Raw genomic sequence first — 23,996 nt, forward strand, 5'->3', positions numbered from 1 at the left:
CCTTGCCTGAATCAACAAGGGAACTGTAAAAAGAACACTGTCAGATGGACACAAAGGGGTATGTCTTCCTAAAGGGTGTTGAGCCCTAATGTGCGTCTAAGCGTGCATTATATTTTTTAATGTATTTTACAGAGGGGGCACGTCAGGGACAAAGAATGGGTGTGGATGCACTTTTCAGCCAGTGTGTCACTTGTGCACACTAACTGGTTAGCGTATCCATAAGTATCTGCCATGCCGGGAAAAGACCAAAGGTCCATCAAGCCCAGCACTCTGTCTCTGACAGCAGCCAATCCAGGCCCCAAGAACCTGGCAAAAACCCCAAATTTAATAACGATCAATGGACTTTTCCTTCAGGAATCTGTCCAGACCCCCTTTAAACTCAGCAAGGCCAGCTGCTGTCACTACCTTCTCCAGCAATGAATTGCAGAGTCTAACCACGCGCTGAGTAAAGAAAAACTTTCTCCGATTTGTTTTAAACCTACCACATTCTAATTTCATCTTGTGTCCCCTGGTTCTATTATTGTTAGAAAGCGTAAACAAACGCTTCACATCTGTCTGCTCTACCCCACTCATTATTTTGTAGACCTCTATCATATCAACCCTCAGCCGCCTTTTCTCCAGGCTAAAGAGTCCTAGCCTTCTTAGCCTCTCCTCATAAGGTAGTTGTCCCATCTCTTTTATCATTTTTGTCGCCCTTCTCTGCACCTTCTCCAATTCCTTTATATCTTTTTTGAGATGAGGCGACCAGAACTGAACACAATACTCCAGGTGCGGTCGCACCATGGAGCGATATAACGGCATTATAACATCCTCATGCTTGTTTTCCATCCCTTTTCTAATAATACTCAACATTCTGTTCGCCTTCTTAGCCGCCGCAGTACATTGAGCTGAAGATTTCAACGTCCTATCCATGATGACTCCCAGATCCCTTTCTTGGTCCTTAACTCCTAAAGCGGAACCTTGCATGACATAGCTGTAGTTCGGGTTCCTCCTTCCCACATGCATCACTTTGCACTTGTCAACGTTGAACTTCATCTGCCATTTGGATGCCCAATCCCCCAGTCTCACGAGGTCCTCTTGTAATCTTTCACACTCCTCCCGCGACGAGATGACTCTGGATAACTTTGTGTCATCTGTGAATTTAATTACCTCACTAGTTACTCCCATCTCAAGGTCATTTATAAATAAGTTAAAGAGCAGCGGTCCCAGCACAGACCCCTGAGGGACCCCACTAACTACCCTTCTCCATCGAGAATAATGACCATTCAACCCTACTCTCTGCTTCCTATCTTTTAACCAGCTCTTAATCCATAATAATACACTGCCTCCGATCCCATGACTCTCCAGTTTCCTTTGGAGTCTTTCATGAGGCACTTTGTCAAACGCCTTCTGAAAATCTAGATATACAATATCCACCAGCTCCACTTTGTCCACATCTTTGTTCACCCCCTCGAAAAAAAATGCAGTAGATTTGTGAGGCAAGACTTCCCTTCACTAAATCCGTGCTGACTTTGTCTCAATAGCCCATGCTTTTGTATGTGCTCTGTAATTTTATTCTTAATAATAGCCTCCACCATTTTTCCCGGCACCGACGTCAGACTCACAGGTCTATAATTTCCTGGATCTCCTCTGGAACCCTTTTTAAAAATCGGCGTTACATTGGCCACCCTCCAATCTTCCGGTACCATACCTGATTTTAGGGATAAATTGCATATTACTAACAGTAGCTCCACAAGTTCATTTTTCAGCTCTATTAATACTCTAGGATGAATACCATCCGGTCCCAGTGATTTACTACTTTTCAGTTTGCAGAACTGCCCCATTACATCCTCCAAGTTTACAGAGAAATTATTTAGTCTTTCTGACTTGTTCGCTTCAAATACCTTTTCCGGCACCGGTATCCCTCCCAAATCCTCCTCGGTGAAGACCGAAGCAAAGAATTCATTCAATTTCTCCCCTACGGCTTTGTCTTCCCTGATCGCCCTTTAACACCACAGTCGTCCAGTGGCCCTACCGATACTTTAGCTGGCTTTCTGCTTTTAATATACCTAAAAAAAATTTTGCTATATGTTTTTGCTTCTAACTCTAACTTTTTTTCAAAGTCCTCCTTATCTCCTTTTTGCATTTGGCTTGACATTCCTTATGCTTTATCTTATTGTCTTCAGTCGTTTCCCTTCTCCATTTTCTGAAGGATTGTTTTTTGGTTCTAGTAGCTTCCGTTACCTTACCGTTTAGCCACGCCGGCTGACATTTGGTCTTTTTTCCTCTTTTTCTAATACGCGGAATATATTTGTCCTGTACTTCTAGGATGGTGATTTTGAACAGCATCCATGTCTGATTCAAGTTTTTAACCCTTTCAGCCGCTCCCTTCAGTCTTTTTTTCACCGTTCTTCTCATTTTATTGTAGTCTCCTTTTCTAAAGTTAAACGCTAGTGTATTTGATTTCCTGAGTTCACTTACTTCGAAGCCAATATCAAAACCGATCATATTATGATCATTGTTATCAAGTGGCCCTCGCACCGTTACCTCCCCCGAACCAGATCATGAGCTCCACTAATGATTAAGTCTAGTATTTTTCCTTCTCTTGTTGGCTCCTGAACCAGCTGTTCCATGAAGCCGTCCTTGATTTCATCAAGAAATTTCACCTCCCTTGCGTGTACCGATGTTTCATTAACCCAGTCTATATCCATGACATGAGAGCCGTTACTGCCTCCTAAATAAGTTATGCACGCTAAAGCAAACATTAGGAATGGAAGAATAGCCTATTGGTTAGTGCAGTGGGTTTTGATCTTGGTGATCTGGGTTCAATTCCCACTACAGCTTCTTGTGACCTTGGACAAGTCACTTAGGGGGTCTTTTACAAAGGTGTGGTAGCATTTTTAGTTTGCATTAATGATTAGCATGGGGTAAGCACTAGAGATGCCCATAGGAACATATGGGCATCTCTAGCATTTAGCACACACTTATTTTTAGTACATGCTAAAAATGCTAGCGTGCCCTCTAGGGACAGAGAAAGTATATGCATATAATTTGTACAGCACTGTGTACATTTAGTAGCACTATAGAAATAATTAGTACTAGACCTGAAAAAGAAATACCTGGAAATATCCCATTTCCTGAGCATGCTGGAAATGGGCTTAGCACATGGGGAAAATCCCACTTTAGCACATACCCACTGTTTAATCTGAGCAGGAGTCCTGTCAGTGGGAGGGAGCTGTTTCACTATCACATTTTCAATAGTGATGGTCAGGCAAGCTCTGCAGGACTCCATGGAATCTACCTGGCCCTAGTGATTGAAAACACAATATTGATGTGGATATAGTAAGTAAATAAGCCTTCTCCATAAATGGAGTTACAAAACAATTTTCCAAGAAAAAATTATTTTAAATATAGCAATTGGTCCTAAAAAATTGTTCTAATATCCAAGATAGATGGTAATCACCTAAATTAAAGAGGAAATTACCAGCTGTAGACTGAGGTGTACAGCCTTTGGTGTGTGGTACCAGGAAAGAACCACTGTGTGATGTGGTATAGTAAGCGTAGGTAATGTGCCTCAATTGTCACCTAGCATCAGCATTTCCTGGTACCTGCATCTAGCCATTCACTGACAGAACTCTGAGTCCATCAGATGGCTGGTCACCCAATATGTTTGGAGAGGCCCATGCACACATGCTGTGCAGGCATCCCCCCCCCCCCCCCCCAAGGAACACATATGAGCATGCTAGCCATCACTGCCAATTGACTATTAGGAGTACCTATGATTGGGCAAATATCCATTGTATCCATTGGTAGCTGAGATGGTGACAATGCTGATATGTGCATACATTGCATCTAGTTATATACCCTGTGTATGACATGCCTATATCTTATTGTTATATGTCCATGTATTGGCACCAATCCCATGTACCTGCAATGACTGTCCCCACCACAAAACATATGTTGTATGTTGAGGTGTAGTGTAATGGTTTATGGAATGGGCTTAGACTGAGAAACTGGGTTCAATTTCCTCTACGGCTCTGTGTCATTGTGGCCAATTGGATGAATACATCCCATGTCCCTCACGTTACACCTGACCAATTTTGGATGTCAGAGTTTGTATACTGGTGGTGCATACAGTCTGTAAGCACTGCATAGATGACCTCTATATCCACCTCTTGCCTCTACACAAACACTAGTGTTGCTGGTACTTACCTAACAATCACGCATCCCCCAGTAGACCATTGGCACAGTTCTGCCCTAGCCTGAACTGGTCCAGAATGAAGGCATCGTGGCATGAACCGGGGAATCTAGCACACACATCTGTTATGAGGAGCCTAGTGTTGCAGACTACCTGCATATTCATAGATTGAAACATTTTTATGTTCTGGTAAACTCTCTCCTGTTGCCCAGGTGGTTTAAAGGCAACATGTGTTAAGTCTATCACCCCCAACACTGAGGGAAACTGAGCAATGGCATAAAACTCCCTCATGATCTGGTGTCTCTGCTCAGGAGTGTGTGGAAAAGTAACATTTATTTATTATTTATTTGTTACATCTGTATTCCACATTTTCTCACCTATTTGTAGGCTCAATGTGGCTTACATAGTACCGGAGAGGTTTTTCCAGACTCCGGTGTAAACAAATCCAAAGTGATATTGTGGTAAGATAAAGTTCATGTGGCACAGCCATATTAGAGAATCGCACAACAGAAGAGTTGTGTTATGTCCATTAAGTACTTTAGTTTTGTTGTGTTGCAGAGATCAGGCATTTATGTTGGATTGGTAGGGTATGTCTTTTTTAACAGGTAGTTTTTCCGGAAGTTTAGGTGGTTGTACGTAGTTTTCACAGCTTTTGGTAATGCTTTCCACAGTTGTGTGCTTATGTAGGAGAAACTGGATGCATAAGTTGATTTGTATTTGAGTCCTTTGCAGCTTGGGTAGTGCAGATTTAGGTACGTTCGGGTTGATTCGGATGTGTTTCTAGTTGGTAGGTCGATCCGGTCTGTCATGTATCCCGGGGCTTCACCGTAGATAATTTTGTGAACCAGAGTGCAGATTTTGAAAGCAATGCGTTCTTTGATTGGGAGCCAGTGTAGGTTTTCATGGAGGGGTTTTGCGCTTTCAAATCGCGCTTTTCCAAAGATAAGTCTAGCTGACGTGTTTTGAGTGGTCTGAAGTTTCTTTAATGTTTGATCTTTGCATCCCGCATAAATTCCATGCAGTAGTCTAAATGGCTTAGTACCATTGATTGTATCAAGTTGCAAAATGTTTCTCTCGGGAAGAACTGTTTCACGCGTTTGAGTTTCCACATTGAGTGGAACATTTTCTTTGTTGTGGATGTCACTTGGCTCTTTAGTGTTAGGTTGTGGTAAAATGTAACGCCGAGGATTTTCAGGCTGGCTGAGATAGGGAGGGTGTAATCTGGGGTGTTGATAATTGTGGGGTTGTCCGTGCTGTGTTGGGATGAGAGGATAAGACAATGTGTTTTTTCTTTCTTGAGTTTTAGTTGAAATGAATTTGCCCAAGAGTCCACGATGTTCAAGCTGATCTTGATTTCGTTAGTGATTTCTGTCAGTTTAGATTTGTAAGGAATGTATATTGTGTTAAGGCCTTGGTTGGATAAGGACTTGGCTAGTGGGGTTGTCATTAGGTTGAAGAGGATCGGTGATAGCGGTGATCCTTGTGGTACTCCACAGTCTGCTTTCCATGGTGATGATATGTTTGAGTTTGATTTTACTTGGTAGGTTCTTGTGGTTAGGAAACCCTTGATCCAGCTAATTATGTTTCCACCAATCCCGAACTTATCTAGTACTTTTATTAGTATATTGTGGTTTACCATGTCAAATGCACTAGACATGTCGAATTGGAGGAGGAGGATATTTTTGCCTATTGCTATTTCCTGCTTGAATTTGGCTAGGAGAGTGAGTAGTTGTCATGTTTTCCAAAGCAGGAACTAAGATCGTGAGCCCTTGGACCACTGCCGAGGAGCGGCAGTGGCAGGCAAAACCACCCCACACAGGGATAAGGCAGAACTCTGACAGGGACAGCTAGACTTCACCTGCACTTGACCACTGTTCCTCAGGAGTTGAGCCCCTGGGTGCAGGTGGCCAGCAGGACTTACCGGACAGGGCAGGAACTGGAAACCAGCAGGATACACACAGGGTCTAGAATACACAGGGAGGCTAGGCAGAATACTAGACTAGGACTCTCAGACAGACAAGAGACAGAACTGAAAGCTGCAAGCAGCCACTGAAACAGGGAACATACACTGATAGACAAGAGACAGGACTGAAAGCTGCCGAGCAGCCACTAAAATAGGGACCAAATACTGACAGACAAGAGATACAACTGAAAGCTGCCAGGCAGCCACTAAACAAGAAACACAGACAACCAAGTACTAGACAGAGAAATACAAGCAAGAAACAAGACTGGGAAACAAGCAATGCAGTACAAGATAAGCTACACAAAGACTAGACTAGAATCAGGCAAGAATCTCAGACAACAAACTGGACTAGGCTGAAGTGCACAGTGCACACCAGCATACCAGGGACCTTAGGCGATGCAAAGGCAAAGCAGAGAGTTTCCAAATGGCTAATAAGCCCAGCAGCAACTGAGATTCAGCTGCCACAATCACCAGGCAGCTACGGGTGCTGTCCAGGCTCAAACAAGACAAGCAAGTCTGGCAGGCCAGAAAATCCAGACTGGACTGGGCTGAAGTCTGGAATGGGAAACAGCACACCGACAATCCAATGCAGCCACCAGAGGGTAAGAGGAACACAAACCAAAACACAGGCAGAAAGCATACTGAAGCACAGAGAGGCTTACCACACACAGGTACAGTATAGTGGGGTAATCAGAGCCATGCTGGAAGCAGCCAGCACACAGAGACAGAGACAGAACTAACTCAGAAAAACCAGACAGAAGCCAGCTTAGAAGCTGACCGCCATAAATAAGGTAAGCCTGAGAGGGGTCACGACCACAGACGTGACAGTAGTACTGTTTCTGTGCTGTGGAGGGGGCGAAAACCTGACTGTGATTTGTGTAATATTGAGAATTTGTTTATATAATCTGTAAGTAGTTTGGCTACCATGCTTTCCATCAGTTTGACTGACAACGGGATGGATGCTACTGGACGGTAGTTATTGATTTCATTTGTTTTTTTTCTTGGTGTCTTTTGGTATCGGGGTGAGTAGGATATTGCCATTTCCTTAGGGAAGAGACCTTGCTGTAACATTTAATTTAGGTGGGATGTGAGGTCTTCTATGAAGCGGTCAGGGGCGGATTTCATTAGGTAGTTGGGGCAGGTATCTAGTTTACAGTGAGTGTTGGAGAACCCGCTGATCGCTCTTGCAACTGTATCGACGGTGAGGAGGGCAAAATGTAACCAGGTTCGGTCAGCCGGTTATTCTCCAGTGGTTGGGTCCAACTCGTTAAGGAAGTTTTCGATGTCAATGTTGTCCTGAGGTAGCGTGTTGTGTAGGTTTATAATTTTTTCATTGAGATACTTAGCAAGTTCATCTGCAGATGGGATGTCTGTATTCGATGTAGTGACCAAGTTGGTGGCTAGGAGTTGGTATAATTTCTTCGTGTCTTTGTAATCTGTCCCTATTTTAGTTTTATAGTATGATCTTTTGGTCTGTCTTATAGCATATTTGTACTGTCTTTGTGATTGTTTTCATGTGTTGAGTGTGTGTTCATCTTTTGTTTTTTTCCATGCTCGTTCAAGTTTTCTGTATTGTGTTTTTAGCTTTTTCAGTTCATCGTTGAACTATTGTATCAAGTTATGCTTACGTGAAGACAGTGGCATACCAAGGGGGCGCGGTGGGGGCGGTCCACCCCAGGTGCACGCCACTGGGAGGGTGCCGCGCACCAGTCAGCGTCGTTCGTTTCCATGCTCTCTCTGCCCCGGAACAGGAAGTAGCCTGTTCCAGGGCAGAGGGGGCAGAGGGAGCATGGAAACGAATGACACTGACCGGCGCGTGGCACCCCCCCCCCCCAGCGGCGTGCACCCAGGGGGAGGGGGTTCTTTTGCCAGGGTGGGGAGTTGCGCTGCATGGGGGGGGGGGTGCTGCACCCGGGGGGGCGGGGCGCATCGGCGATCCGCCCCGGGTGTCAGCGCCCCTAGGAACGCCACTGTGTGAAGATCTTGTTCTTAAGGGTGCTATTTCATCTAGTATGCATTTGCATCTTTTATTGCATTCCATGAGGTAGTGTATGGAGTCTGTTTGTGCTGTCCATTCATTGTTATATATCTGTTGCCAGAATGTTTTTGTGTCTACTTGACCTCTTGTTCTGTAGGATGTGGGTTCTTGCATTTGGTGTACTCCCTTCTTCCGCCAGTGTAGGGATAAGTTTAGTTTGTAGTGATCAGTCCAGGGTGTTTCTGTCCATTTAATATCTGTTATTATTAAGTTCTGGTCTGTTGAAAGTTTGTGTGAGATGAGATCAAGTGTGTGCCCTTTGATGTGGGTTGCTTGAATTTGTGGCCATTTGAGATTCCATAATTGGAGGAATTCTTTACATTCTCGTGCGTTGATTGAGTTTGGGTCTTCTAAGTGAAGGTTGATGTCTCCTATTACTAGTACAATGGAATTGGTTACACATGTGTTTGAAATGAAGTCCATGAAGCTAGTCTGGCGTTCGTTCCAATTACCTGGAGGTCTGTAAAACAGGACACAATTCAAATGATCGCATAGGGTTTTGTTGTGGATTCTGATTGAGGTCATTTCAAGTTGAGGTGTCATGGACTCGGCAGTGGTTTCGGTGGTAAAGTGGGATGGATAGATTAGTGCTATGCCTCCGCCTCTCTTTTCCTTTCTGGTCCAGTGTGTGATTTTGTATCCTGGAGGGCATAGGTCTATGATTATGGGGTCCTTTTGGTCATGGATCCAGGTTTCATTGATGAAGAGTAGGTCAAGGTCTTCTGCCATGATCCAGTCTGTTAGTATTGCTGTTTTGTTTATTGCAGATCTGGCATTGATGTAGCCCACTTGGATTGTTTGGAATGGGTCTTCTACGTTTGGTATTGTGTGGGCTTTTATTAGTTGTCATTTCTTTGTTGAGATGAGTTTGTTTGGACCCTTCTTTGCATTCTGTGGTGGTTGTCCGCATGTTGGTGGTCTTCCTTTGTTTAAGTTGTTGTCAGTTTGTTGAGGTGTGGTGTATCTGATCAATCGTTGATGATTGTATAATATGCGTATAATGTTACTTTCTGTAAGAGGGGTGATTAGTGTTAAGTGGATCAGTGTTAAGGAGTAGATTATTAGGAGTAGTTTGAAGGTATTCATTTTGGTTTCTTTTCACTGCGGGCTACTGCTTCCCTCTCTTCACTGACTTAGGAAGAGGGTCTGCCTTTCAAGCTGTTGAGATTAGTACTGGATCAGGTTTCAGTGATAAGATAATGAGCAGAGGAGATGGGAGGGGGGAGAGTAGCTCTGAGTCAGGGTCCTCCCTCAATCAGTCTCTTAGCAACTAATTGCTTCCCACTGTCCTTGCCCAGAGGATCTTCAGGCTCAGATTTCTGGCTTTGATAAGATATTAAGCAGAGGAGATGGGAGGAGGAGAGTAGCTCTGAGTCAGGGTCCTCCCTCAGTCTCTTAGCAACTAATTGCTTCCCACCCTCCTTGCTCAGAGGATTTTCAGGGCTCAGATTTCTGGCTTTGGCTGGAGGAAGAAGGGAGGGGATCTTCAAAGCACCTTCAAGGTAATTAGCACAGAGGTGTTACAGATGCAACACAAAGAACTCAAGTTGAAAGATTCCATCTCACTCTGATATCCTGCTTCAAAGTTTCTGATCAATTCTGCAACAGTCACTTTAAGCTAATTTTTTAAATTACATTTGTACCCCGCGCTTTCCCACTCATGGCAGGCTCAATGCTGCTTACATGGGGCAATGGAGGGTTAAGTGACTTGCCCAGAGTCACAAGGTGCTGCCTGTGCCTGAAGTGGGAATCAAACTCAGTTCCTCAGTTCCCCAGGACCAAAGTCCACAACCCTAACCACTAGGCCACTCCTCCACTCATTTCTTAATCCTTCTTATGCTTGCTTAAAAATGTATGCCAACACAGAACAGTTTTTCTCCTGACTTCTGTGGCTGCCTTTGATTGCTGACAGTCACACAGATGCCTAAGCAGAGCTCCAGGAAGGAGTCTAAACAATGGCAGGTGGCAGACTGAGTGATGCCTGTGGCAACCCCAACAACGTGCTGGAAACTGCCAGTAGTCAGGTAGGATGGGGCTGTGGTGACCTTCACAGCCACTGGCAAAGCATGGCTTCTCAGGGTGGGGGCTTCAAGATCATTTCTCAACAGCTCACAAAGGTCAGCAATGGTGGCCCTATTGAATCTGGTTCTCTGCAATGACTCTTCCTCTGTAAGCTGGAGGCAACTCAATCTGAGCCTGTACACACCTATATCCTTGTTCCTATGTCTCCAATACCTGCTCAGTGCTGGGCTTGTCCTTGGGGCTGAACCTGGAGAGATGCCAGAAAGAACTGCTGTCTCCTCTGCCATATCCACTCCACCACCCTTGCCATTTGGTGAAGTTGGTTGTACTTCCACCAGGGAAAAGGCAAGGCTGATACTGCAAACCAGGTATCTCAAATATAGCAGGCTAAAGATGAAAAACAGGAATGGTTAAACTTGAAAGTTTTATTTTATTTGTTACATTTGTAACCCACATTTTCCCACATATTTGTCGGCGCAATGTGGCTTACATAGTACCGGAGGGCGTTTGCCGGCTCCGGTGAGAACAAATACAAAGTGATGTGGTAGGATAAAGTTCATGTGGCACAGTCACATTTAGGGAAATGTACAGCGGAAGAGTTGAGTTATGTCCATTACGTACTTTAGTTTTGTTGTGTCGCAGAGATCAGGCATTTAGGTTGGATCGGCAGGGTATGCCTTTTTGAATAGGTTAGTTTTTAGTGATTTCCGGAAGTTAAGGTGGTAGTGCATCATTTTCAAGGCTTTTGGTAATGTGTTCTAGAGTTGTGTGCTTATGTAGTTGGGGCAGGTATCTAGTTTACAGTGAGTGTTGGAGAATTAAGTTGCATGCACAAGTCTAGACTAGAACTGGATTTGCGCATGCAACTTAAGTTGTGCTGTATAGAATCTAACCATCTAAGTAAACAGATAAAGCTAGGACAGCAAAAAAAGTTACCCTAACTTTATCCACCAAGTTAATCAAACACCAGCCTGACCAGGTGACCCCATGAACCCAGATATTCAATGCCAAAGGCCAGACATGGCCCAGCTTTGAATATTCAGAGTAAATTCAGACTGCAGCTGTAAGTAGCTTAAAAACCTGGGGGACGCACTGGGAGTTTTCTTCTGCTCCTTTAAACTTCCAGTTCAGCAGGAACTAGGACCAGTATCCTGGCCCAGTGAACCTTCATACACAGTTATTCCTATCTCCTCCAAACTCAGTCTAGTCACTGTAGTGACAACTCTCAGTCAGAAATTGGGCACCAGAACTTGGATCATGTGTCCTTAATTTGACCACTAGGTGTTGCTATTGCATAATGACTGGAACTCCCCCTATCCTGCTACTCTGTGTCCCCACCATCATCACTGCCACCGTCATCCAAGGGCTGTCAGAGCTGTCTCAGTAGCACTCATAGCCAAGCAGAAGAACTGACCCAGGAATTGAGCAGTGCAGTGATGCGACCAAGCCACAATTTATTTATTTATTTATTTTATCACATTTATACTCCACATTTTCCCACATGTTTGCAGGCTCAATGTGGCTTACAATAAACCAAAAAGGCTATTGCCAGTCCAGTAGTTATACAATTACAATATATTGTGGAAGTCAGAGAGGATAGAAAGAACAAGGTAAAACGGGGAAAAGTGGGAAGGTAAGAGAGTCCAAAATGGTCCATTTATATGCTGTTTTGAAGGACTTTAGGATTTATGTTGGATCCTGGTGGTAGGCCTTCCCGAATAGGCTGGTCTTGAGTAATTTCCTGAAGTTGAGATGGTTTCAAGTAGTTTTGAGAGCTTTAGGCAGTGCATTCCATAATTGGGTGCTGATAAAGGAAAAGGAGGAAGCGTAGGTGGATTTATATTTGAGGACGTTGAAGGTAGGATAATGGAGATTAAGGAATGAACAGGATGCGCTTGATGTATTCCTGGCTGGAAGATTGATTAGGATATTCATGTATCCTGGGGCTTCTCCATAAAGAATTTTGTGGACTAGGGTTCAGATTTTGAAGTTAATTCGTTCCTTTAATGGGCGCCAATGCAATTTCTCTCGAAGGGGCTTGAAACTTTCAAATTTGAATTTACCAAAGATTAGTCTTGCTGCTGTGTTTTGGTCAGTCTGAAGTTTCCTTACAAGTTGTTCTTTGCATCCTGCGCATATTCCATTACAGTAGTCTAAGTGACTTAATACCATTGATTGTACTAGGTTTCGAAATACTTCTCTTTGTAGTGGAGTTAGTTTGGCTAACAAGTGATAGGTTGTGATCGATAATTACACCAAGTATTTTTAGGCTTTCAGGGCCAAATGCACTAAACTTAACGAGCCATTAACGAGCAAGTAGTAAACCGTGGCATGCACTAAAGGCTTCTCCGAGCCATTTTCCGATCACGGTAGCAGCTAATGAAAATGGAATGCAGATGATCCAAAGGCTATTGCAAGGCTATTATAATGAGATGCACTACCATTTTCCGATCCCCTTACCATGGAAAACCTAACGGGAGGTCTACACCTCTCGTTGGGGGCAAAAGAAAGAATCGGAAGAAAAAAAGTGTCGTCAGGGACGTCCTTTTTGGACGTCCTTTTTGGACGTCTTTCATCTGTAAAAAAAAAAAAACCCACTCCAAAGACGTACTTTTTGGACGTCCTTTACAGCTCAGGAGGAGGACAGTAGCAGCAGCAGAGCCCTAGCACAGCACTCATCTCCTGTACACACACACACAGAAGGGGGAGGGGAGGGGCGGTTCATCACAGTCATAAAACAGGGGGGGTTTGTGGTCACTCTGCACTACTGCTGGATCATTGTTGGAGGGTTTTCTGCTATGGACCTCCGGGGGTGCTCATCAGGGACATCCTTGTTAGGCACTTTAGTAGGATGTCCCTGACGAGCAGGACGGGCTTTTTTTCAAGGGTGCTAGATTATGCCCCTCCTCCAGGTCTCTCTCAGCCAATCACAGCGCGTTTAGCTGACAGCTAAACGCACTGTGATTGGCTGAGAGAGACCTGGAGGAGGGAGCTGTGTCTTCTTCTTGGATCCAGGACTAGAGCGATCTCTCCCATTACAGCAGCCGCTGACAGGCTGAAAGTTCTGGGCAGCCGACTGGATCACACACAGAGTGAGGGAGGGAGCGAGCCAGGACACCGGGGGCAGGAGGAAAGGAGGGATCAAGCAAGAGAAAGAGACCGTCACACACGGGGAGGGAGCAGGGCAAGGAGAAGTCACAGAGATGCACAGGCAGGAAACCAGAGACGGTGCTGGGGGGCAGCTAAGCCCTTGTGCAGCAAGATCAGACGTGCTGCTAACTTTTTTTTTTTGGCTGCTCTGTGCATGCTCGACCGACCGGCTGACTGGCTGACTGTTTACTGATGGAATAGAGAATGCAAGTGAGCTACAACGAGCAGCTCATTTGCATTCCTTTTCCTTGATGCATGCCCGTTCCTTACCAATTCGCTAAGGGAATCGGTAAGGGAAGGGCTTTAACGATTTTTTAGTGCATCTCCCCCTCAGAGATAGGAAGGGTGAGGTTTGGAGTATTAAAGATGGTTTGAACCTATTATGTAAAGATGAAAGTATAAGGCAGTGTGTTTTCTCAGTGTTCAGCTTAAATTGAAAAGTGTTAGCCCATTTGTTCATGATGTGCAGGCCAAGATTGATTTCTTTGGAGATTTCGAACTAGTCATTTCTGAAGGGGATGTAGATTATGACCTCATCGGCATAGATAAATGGGTTGAGGCCAAGATTCGATAAGGATTTGGCCAAAGGGATCAACATTATGTTGAAGAGTGTAAGGGATAGAGGGGAGCCTTGAGGAACTCCACAATCAGCTTTCCACGGCGGTGATAGGGTTGAATTAGATTTTACTTGGTAGGTCCTGGAGGTGAGGAAACCCTTTATCCATCTAAATACATTTCCCCCTATCACGAAGTAATCGAGAGGGTTTAATAGAACGTCATGGTTTACCATGTCGAAAGCACTTGACATGTCAAATTGGAAAAGGAGTATGCTATTACCTATAGCTATTTCTTTTTTGAAATTGGACAAGAGGGTAATTAGCACGGTTTCAGTGCTATGAAGGGGGCGGAATTCTGATTGTGATTCATGCAGTATGGAGAATTTGTCCAGGTAGTCATTAAGCTGCTTTGTCACCATACTCTCCATTCATTTAACAAAAAGTGGTATGGATGCAATTGGACGATAATTAGTTAGATCGTTACATTATTTATTGACATCCTTAGGTATTGGAGTAAGTAGAATGTTGCCATGATCCTCAGGGAAGAAGCCATTTGCAAGCATGAAGTTTAGATGATCTGTAAGGTCTGTGGTGAAGCAGTCAGGGACGGATTTTAGTAAGTGGTTGGGACAGATATCTAATTTACAATAGGAACTTGAAAATCTATGGATCCCCTGGGTAACTGAATCTTTGGTTAAGGGTGCAAAATCAGATAGGTTCCGATCTGCTGGGTACTCTCCCGGGATTGAGTCCAGGTCGCTTATGAAATGTTCAATGTCAGAGTTGTGCTTAGGTAATGAATTGCGTAATTTTGTTATTTTTTCCTTTAAAAATGTGGCAAGACTGACAGCAGAAGGTGTATCAGTATTGAGAGAAGTAAGTGGATTGGTATCTGTTAATTTGTTGATGAAATAATAATTTTTTTTCAGGTCTTTGTAGTCTAGACCTATTTTGGTTTTATAATAAAGCCTTTTGGATTGCCTTATAGCATATTTGTATTTTCTTTGCATTTGTTTCCATGCATTGAAAGTTAGTTCATTTTTTTTCTTTCTCCATGCTCACTCAAGTTTTCTGGATAGAGTTTTGAGTTTTCTTAGATCATCATTGAACCAAGGCATCGGGTCATGTCGTTTTGATATTCGTGTTCTTACTGGGGCTAGAACGTCTAATATGCTTTCACACCTTTCATCCCATTCTGAGAGGAAGTTCATGGAATCTGTACGAGCTGACCATTCATTATCATAGATCAGTTGCCAGAACATCTTAGCGTTGATCTGGCCTCTTGTGCAGTAAGTCGTATAATCGACTGTGCGGGGAGAGCCTTATTTCCATCATAATAGGGTTAAATTTAATTTGTAATGGTCGGACCAAGGTGTTTCAGACCAGTTAATATAAGTTAATTGTAAGCTGAAATTAGTGGACAATTTGTATGAAAGGAGATCGTGTGCCCTTTGGTATGAATAGCTTGCAAGTGTGACCATGAGAGATCACAGGAATGGAGAAAATCCATACACTCATATGTATTAATTGAATTAGAATCTTCAAGGTGAAGGTTTATATCACTTAATATAAGAGTGTTGGAATTATATACACATGTGTTGGAGACGAAGTCCATGAAGGTAGGCTGGCTGTCGTTCCAATTACCAGGTGGTCTATAGAAGAGGATGCAGATCAGATGACCATGCAGGGATTTATTAGAGATTCAGAACAAGGCAATTTCTAGACGAGATGAAGTGGACTCGTTGGTGATTTCAATGGTGAAATAGGAACGATAGATGAGTGCAATGCCTCCACCTCGTTTTTCCTTTCTGGACCAGTGAATAATTTTAAAACCTGGAGGGCATAATTCAAGAATTATCGGATCATTTTGGGAGTGAATCCAGGTTTCAGTGATGAAAATGAGATCAAGGTTTTCTGACGTAATCCAGTCTGAAATAATTGTAGTTTTATTGACAACAGATCTGGCATTAATGTATCCCACTGAAATGCTTAATACAATCAAACAGGCCAGTAATAATATAGTTTAATTTCAATTCAGATGGAGTAATAAATGCCATGAGATATAAATTTGTCATATCCCCATAGAATAGAGCACCGGAAATAATCGTCACATTGAAATAATGAATACATGAAAGCATCCTCACTCGAACATGTTTTAGCAAAAATGTCTAGTAAGAGAACATTGGGACTTATCTTTCTTCTGTTATCACATCTGTTTCTGTTCTTTGCAGGAAAGAAACATGTGTTGGCTGCACTGTACTTTGCGAGAAGAAAGGAGAAGGTGGAGCTTGCACCCCTAAGCAAACAATCTTAGATAATACCAAACTAAAAGAGCAATATAGGACAAAAAAGCCCTGATGCACCCTTTACAAGCACTCTGTGGCATCCAGTGTTACTGTGTTTTTTGGATTAGGGAGCATTGAAGGCTCAGGAAGGCTGTGGTGCAGATGAGGTGCCTTTCCCTGTTCCATTTCTCTGTACAGTTACATCTTCTGGTTTGGGAGGATTTTAATTTGGCAAGCTGAGAGCCTGACAGGAGCTCTGAACTGTGGGCACTGCTGCTAACCTTCTGTATTTGCCAGTAGCTGCAGCAACATAGTGGCATAAACCATTTTTGGATGCCTTGATCCAAAAAGCTAAGTCATTGCTATGTTGGCACAAGTATTAGCAACTGTGGGAGGTCGATGCTACGTGCAGCTGCTGTCTGGCTCCATGGTATACCACATTAAAAGCCCCCAAAGTGAGAAGGTATAGAAACAGAAAATATTGGTACAGGGTGGATGGACCATTGGGACAATAGGGCAGTGCCCAAGGGCTCACAGCAGTAAGGGTCCCACTCTCCCCTAGCTTCCATTAATTTAATCATGTTACGTGTGTAAGTGGGAGCATCTCCCATTCTCTTCTCCTCTTCCCCCTGAGGTGTTCAGTGATGTCCAACAACCTCTCTGGGGCAGCATCAGTCAAGGACTGTCAGTCAGTTCTGGGACTTTCAGTCAGGACAGACAGACTGATTGACTGAGGGACTGTCGGTCAGTCCTGTACAGGCTGACCAAAACTACTTTTTTCAGTTTCAGCTGAAACCAAAACTGTCCGAAAGCTTTCAGCTGAAAGCAAAATTGAAAAGTTACGTTTGGTTGCGTGAATGTGAACTAATGAGGACTGCTGCGAATCACTACTATAGCCTGCAAACAGTCTTTGGAGCCCACTCACAAGTTTTTGCCTTGGGTCCCAGCATGTCTAGTTAGCCAGGAAAGATGTCCCTCCCCTTGTGGAGCATGAGCATTCTTAGTCTCTAGGAAGGAGTTTATTTAGAAGCCTGCACACATCTCTCTCCAGCAGGAAGTAAGGATTTCCTTCAGAATCACATATACCCAGTGATGTACCAAGGGTGTACCGCTTGGGGTGCAGGCCCACCCTCTTTTGACCCCCCCAAAGGCTGTAGCACCTCTCTCTCCTGTCCCTATCCCACGAGTCCGCACCTCTCTCTTTCTTCCTCCCTCAGCCCCCCAGTTCTAACAAGCCTCGGGTCTTCATAGCCCCTGTTGAAAATGTCAACACACACCACTGGCTTTTTATTGTCACCATATGCTGGCAATTCCAAACAATGTCAGAGATAAAATACTCCTCCCAAAAAATTATTTTGTTGGTCTAGCAGTCTGTGTTTCTTTTCTGGCCATTACTATTATTCATTCAATTTCATCATATAGGTGTTAAATAATGATCTATCCCAGGTGTCAAACACACTAGGTATGCCATTGTATACACTACTTTTTTTTCTAGGAACATGTAGACTTTCTCTCCCTCTTAGTAACGTAGTAAATAATGGCAAAGAAAAACTGAAATGGCCCATCCAGTGTGTCCAGTAAGATGGTTAGGGTTTTAACTGTGTCTGCATGTAGTTTACCCTTCTTCCTATGCCTTTTAAAAAATCCTTTTCAAACAATTTTTATTTAACAAAAAATGCAGGATAATACAAACAATATGCTACAGCAGTTCCAGCATTTCACCCCTCCCCCCAACTCCCCTCCAGAAGTAAAAACAGTCTCCCCTTCATAAATAAGCCCTCCTAACCTCCCCCCTACCCTCTTCCAAGTAGCCAGCTTATGAAACATATGTCATGACCATAGACAGAACCAACCAGAGAGAGAAAAATAATAGCCCAAGTGGTACTCTCACTCCATAACAACGTCAAACTAACAGAGAAGTCATGCCTTTTAAAGAAATGTATAAGTCATTTTAGTACTGCTTTGAGGAGAGGTACTTGGTTTTCATCCATTTAACTTTTTTGGATCTTTTGATTTTATTTCACTCCTTCTTGAATTCTATTATTAATTTTATCTCTACCACCTTCTCCAGGAAGGGATTCCAGGCATCCACCATTTTTCCCTCAATCCATAGATTGCAATTAGGCATCCAAAGGAAATAGTTGCATGTAGCTAATGATCTGTAGATCATTTTTCTGTGTAACAGCCCTTCTACATGAGAAGATACTGTAACCAGGCGCCTCTCTTGTGCAGCCAAGGATAGAACAATCTCCTCCAGCCACAGGCTTCCGGTACAATGAACAAATAGATGTCCACCAGTAACTTCAATCTTAAGGACTTTTATTCCATGCGGGTTTTTAGTACACAGTTCCAACAGCAGCCTAGCACATACCAGGATTCAATACAGGCTCTTTATCCAGTGCACAATAAACAGTAATTTAATTCCCAAGACAAACAGTTCTTTCAGTTCATCATCACAGTTCAGTCACCAAGCAGCATTTTCTACCTTCTATCCTCTTTACCTTCAGGAGAGTGCAATATTTTAGGGACTCCTTCTACCCAAGGGTTTTCCCCTGCATCAGCTTCCCAGTGAATTCAATACTTTTGGGACTTCCTCTCACCCAAGGAATCTCAGCCTGCTTCAGTACTTTAGGGACCTCCCTGCCCAAGGATTTTCAACCTGTAACTACCAGTACTTTATGGACCTCCTTGCCCATTGGTTTTCAGCCTGCAACTGCTTCTCTCCTTCTGCTTCTCTCTCCTGAACCAGTGGCGTAGCCAGACCTGACATTTTGGGTGGGCCCAGAGTTAATATGGGTGGGCACTATGTATATAAGTATGAGTAGTGTTTCTTAGAATACTACAAAATAATGCCTTAGAATGCATTTGATCATGAATTTCTAAGTAGTTTGCCCAACAGGTGCCCTGCATCAACATAAATCACATACATACTTAATAGAAAAAAAAACAATATTTTTACATAGTTACATTATCCCGTATCTTAAACTTGACCAGACACAAGTCTACTATAATGGCAAACACCTCAACATATGACAAGATATCCACTATCCATCCTGTAGCTAGGCAATAGCCCTACTCTACCCCCACCCCTCCCTGTAGCCCAACATCAGCCCTGTCCTAAGCCCTACCCATCCCCCCCCATCTTGCATCTCCCCTGCCCTTCCTAATCTCATCCCACCCCACCTTAAAGCACACTAGCATTAAATCTAAAACATTTTGTATTTTAATGTCCTGCGCATGGCAGAGCCCACCTCCACCCAGAAACCCACCTGCATTAATGCAAAACTTTTTTTTTTAATCCTGGGCTCTACAGTACCCAGGCCCAGGTTAAAATAATTTTTTTAACGTTTTTGTATTTAATGTTGGTGGGTTTCTAGGTGGGGATAGGCTCTGCAGTGCCCAGGTTAAAATTAAAAAAAAGAAACCATCCACACCAACATGAAATCTACAACCTTTTTTTAAATTTTATTTTAACCTGGGCACTGAGCCTATCCCCACCCTGAAACCCACCAGCAGTCCAGCATTACACATAATAAAAATTAAAACATTTGTTTTTACCTGGGCTTGAATGTTGGTTTCTCAAATGACCATAGTTATGCACGTGGAGCAGAGCACTGCAGACTGGGCTGGATCCTGTACCTGGCCCTTTTTGTGGCAGCGAGGGAGGGCAAAAGTAAAAAACGGATACAGCGGGATCCTTGGGATCTTCCCAGGCTTTTACACCGTCCCGCAGGGGAATGCTGAGGCCCGTCTGAGGCTGAAGTGACACAGTATCGTGCTACTTTCACCGGTGCCTGCTGCCCTGTCCCCCACGCGCCCCACTTGTTGATGATCTTAGATTATGTGCCTAATAGGTTATAAAATATTACATTCCTTTAGATTGTAAGCTCCTTTGAGCAGGGACTGTCCTTCTTTGTTAAACTGTACAGTGCTGCGTAACCCTAGTAGCGCTCTAGAAATGTTAAGTAGTAGTAGTAGTATGTTCCCAGGCAGGGTGTGGGCTTCCAATTTTATATAAATCATTTTTTATATCCCTATGTTAGATACAACTACTGTATCTCCATTGGAAGCGGTTTGCTATACTGTACAAGTCCTTTTCCCAGCAAATTGGGGGGACATTGTGTTAACACCAATTCCTAAAAATTCCAGAGGGAATTTACAAGTAATGAGTAATTATCATCCTGTTGCAATTATCCCATTGTTTATGAAAATTACAGAGGGTTATGTTACCAAGTTGATGGAAAGTTACCTGGATAGATACAGTGTTTTGCATCCATCACAGTCTGGTTTTCAAAAGAGTTATAATACCAAGATGGTGGTGGGTTCTATTACTGCACAAGAAAAATCTCTGCTAAGCCAAGGTCAGAATTTAATTGTTATTCGCCCCCAAGCAGGTCAGTGCTTCCACCCATGCTGCCCCCATCGAGAGACTAAGTCAAATATCCCACAATCATCAGTTGAGACACCGCCAGTCCAGGAGGCGTTGAGCCCAATAGAAGAAGGGCTCTCACTTCCCCTTCTGCTTGCGAGGCATCAGGTAAGCAAAAAACAGCACAGTAAGGCAAAAAGACTAAGCAAGTCCAACTTTACGATCGCGGAAGACTCAGCTTGTGCCATCTTGACTTTTCTCCCTTGCTCCGACGGAGAGGCCATCTGCAGCTTTAGCCCCTGCAGCTGGGATCCTCAATAATCCATTGAGGGTGTGAGCTGAGGAACCATTGAAGATTGGGGCAGTCCCAAGTGACACAGCATTGTGCTACTCTCGCCGGTGCCTGCTGCCGTGCCCCCCCCCCCCCCCTGGCGTGAATGCAACTCGTCAGGCCCGGTCTCTTCCAATTGTGCTTGTGTTCCACTGCCAGTACGGAGCTCCTCCTAGGATCCGACCCAGATTTGGGACGGGTCCTAGGAGGAGCTCAGTGCTGGCAGTGATACACAGGCACAGTTGGAAGAGACCGGGCCCGACGAGTCACATTCATGCCACGGGAGAGGGGCAAAGCAGCAGGCACCGGTGAGAGTAGCTGCAGAGTGCAGACAAACCACTATGGCAGCAGCGGCATTAGCAGCGCGTAACTCCACTACCGACTTGTGATCCGGACCCGAGCACTGCAAGAAAACAAGGTAGGCCTTAACGCTCCAGGCTTGTGGAGCTGAACTAAAAAGCTGTGCTTAACCGGCGCCTAGAAGATCGGCGCCAATTGGTGGATCAGAGAAACTGGGTGGGCCTAGACCGAGATTGGGTGGGCCTGTGCCCACCCAGGCCCACCCGTAGCTACGCCCCTGTCCTGAACTGAACTCCAGAGACTCCTTCCCACCTGCCTAATCAATCCCTGGCTTTTGCCTTCACAACCAATCATTCTCCACTCATTAGCTTCTCTACACACCATACCAGCTGAGTTGAGCATGAGCCTAATGAGGAGCTCCTGCACACAGGGTTTCCTATCTCTCTTTCCCCCTAGTGGCCGCCAATCTACACCTCCTGTTAGCTTACACCCAAGTCCTCCTTATTGCAGCTAGGAGTCCAGTCCGGGTTTTCCAACCCCCTGGCTCCTTGCCTGCAATGCCTTCTGGGACTTGTAGTTCAGACTGAAGCTGCCTCAACCCAACTATCCTGGATGTGACTTTATCACAATACAAATAAAGAAACTGATATAAAACATCATGAAATTCCAAAAAAAGGAACAAAATAACAATCTAGAACAAAAACTACATTACTTAAAAACATGTCTTAACAAATAGGTTTTCAAAGCTTTACGAAAAAACTAATAGCATTTCAACAAACTTATATCTAAAGGAAGATTGTTCCATAAACGAACTGCCAAAACCAAAAACGAGTGAGAAAATAAAGCTTTGAATCTAACAGACCTAATCTTTGGAACAACTAGAAGCAGTTGATTACCACTCCTAATGGTCATGGTAGAGCTTAGAATATTAAATAAATGGGACAAATCCTCCGGACAATTACCTTCCAGAATTTTAAAATTTAGGCATAACACCTTAAAATGGATCCTAGCCTGTACCGGCAACCAATGCAACTCCCCCAGTACAAGAGTCAAATAGTCACTATAAGACTTACAAAAAATAAGTCTATCAGCTGAATTTTGGATCAGTTGAATTTTATGAAACAACCCAGCAGTTATACCTAAATATAGAGAATTAGAATCTACTGTAAAAATTTGCACCTCCAACGTTCTGAAACTGAAGCCCGGTTCGTAATGTCTGAAGCCTTCCAGTGACTTCACCATGTTGCCTGGGAAACCACGACACGTCTCAAGCACGGGCGCTACGAGTTTGCACCACCATTGTGAGTCCTGGCCGCCGCCCGCACAAACCCTCACAGACAGATCGTGAAGGATACTGTTTCAACAGTTCATAACTGCCCACAACAGCACTAAAAACAAAGGCAGAACAAGGGAAAATTTAGAGTTTGTAGGGCTACAACCCCTACAGGGAGCACGTCGGCACTCCATAGCATCTGGCTGACTACTAAGTTAGGAGATCTTGAGGAAAGAGGAAGGGGAGAAGACAATCATCATCAAAACGACCAGCCAACAGCCTCAAAACTCCATTCGTATTACATTCTTCCCACCCGATGAGCAGAATGCAGAGATTCCCTCCCCCCCCCCCCCCCTCCCGCTTCTTCTAGAGGCAACCTCCCAACTCAGGGCATTGAGAAAGTCCTGTACGATTCACAAGTGGCTGCTGTTGAACAACCCCGATCCCGCACCATCACGCTCACCAGCTGGCCCGAAAACACCTGCTGCAGGTGGGCCTTCGGCTGCTGAACACTCCAGCTCTGCTGGGCCTCAATTACCTGATCTTCCTGTTTTTGATTCGGGCTTTTGATCACCAGAGTGACAGACTCAGACAGTGGTTCAGCAGCAGTCTCCATCGTCAGAGAAAATGGGCCGAGCCGCAAGTCCACTTAAAAAACAAACAAGGTACTACTCTGGCTCCGTACACACTATAATCGATAATTACTTCACAACAGTGTTATAGCCTTTGAAGGATCAGCAAGCCCCCCCCCCCCACCCCCAACAGCTGACTTTTATAACTGCTCTAGCGTTCATCGAGCACTGTGTGGCTACCGCCGATTGGCTTCTCGCTTTCGCGTGCCTAACGTGGCCCTGTAGCAGCGTTAATCCACCATGCGCTGCTGTCTGACGCAATCTGTCCGTAAGATGCATTCAGTGACGTGGAGGAGACCAAGGGCAGGTGGGGTTTATATGGTGCTGCTGTGACTGGGGGAGAGCAGCGTACTTAAGTTACATGAACTAACTGAGTTAGCAGGAAAATCAGATTACCTTGCTAGCGCCCTGAGACGAGAGAGGGAGGGGGTCCTGAGATGAGAGAGGGGGGAGGGGATCCTGAGACGAGAGGGGGAGGGGATCCTGAGACGAGAGGGGGGAGGGGGTCCTGAGACAAGTGAAGGGGGAGGGGATCCTGAGACAAGACAGGGGGAGTGGGTTCTGAGACAAGGAGGGGAGAGGTCCTCAGACAAGAGAGGGGAGGAGGAGGGGGAGGGGCGGCAGAGGAGGAGGGGAGGAGGAAGAGGGGGAGGGGCGGCAGAGGAGGATGGGGAGGAGGAGGAGAGGAGGTGGAGGGAGGAGGAGTGGAGGAGGGAAGAGGAGGGGGAGGGGGAGGAGGAGGAAGAGGGGGAGGAGGAGGAGGAGGAGGAGGAGGAGGGGAGAGGGGAGGGGAGGAGGAGGGGGAGGGGCAGGTCCTGGAACCCGAAGGGGAGGGGTGCCTGAAACTCAGAGGAGAGAGAGGGAGGCAGGTGGGGGGGGGCGTGGAACTCAGAGGGAGG

Source organism: Microcaecilia unicolor, chromosome 4, assembly GCF_901765095.1.
Source record: "Microcaecilia unicolor chromosome 4, aMicUni1.1, whole genome shotgun sequence".
Taxonomy (NCBI): Eukaryota; Metazoa; Chordata; class Amphibia; order Gymnophiona; family Siphonopidae; genus Microcaecilia; species Microcaecilia unicolor.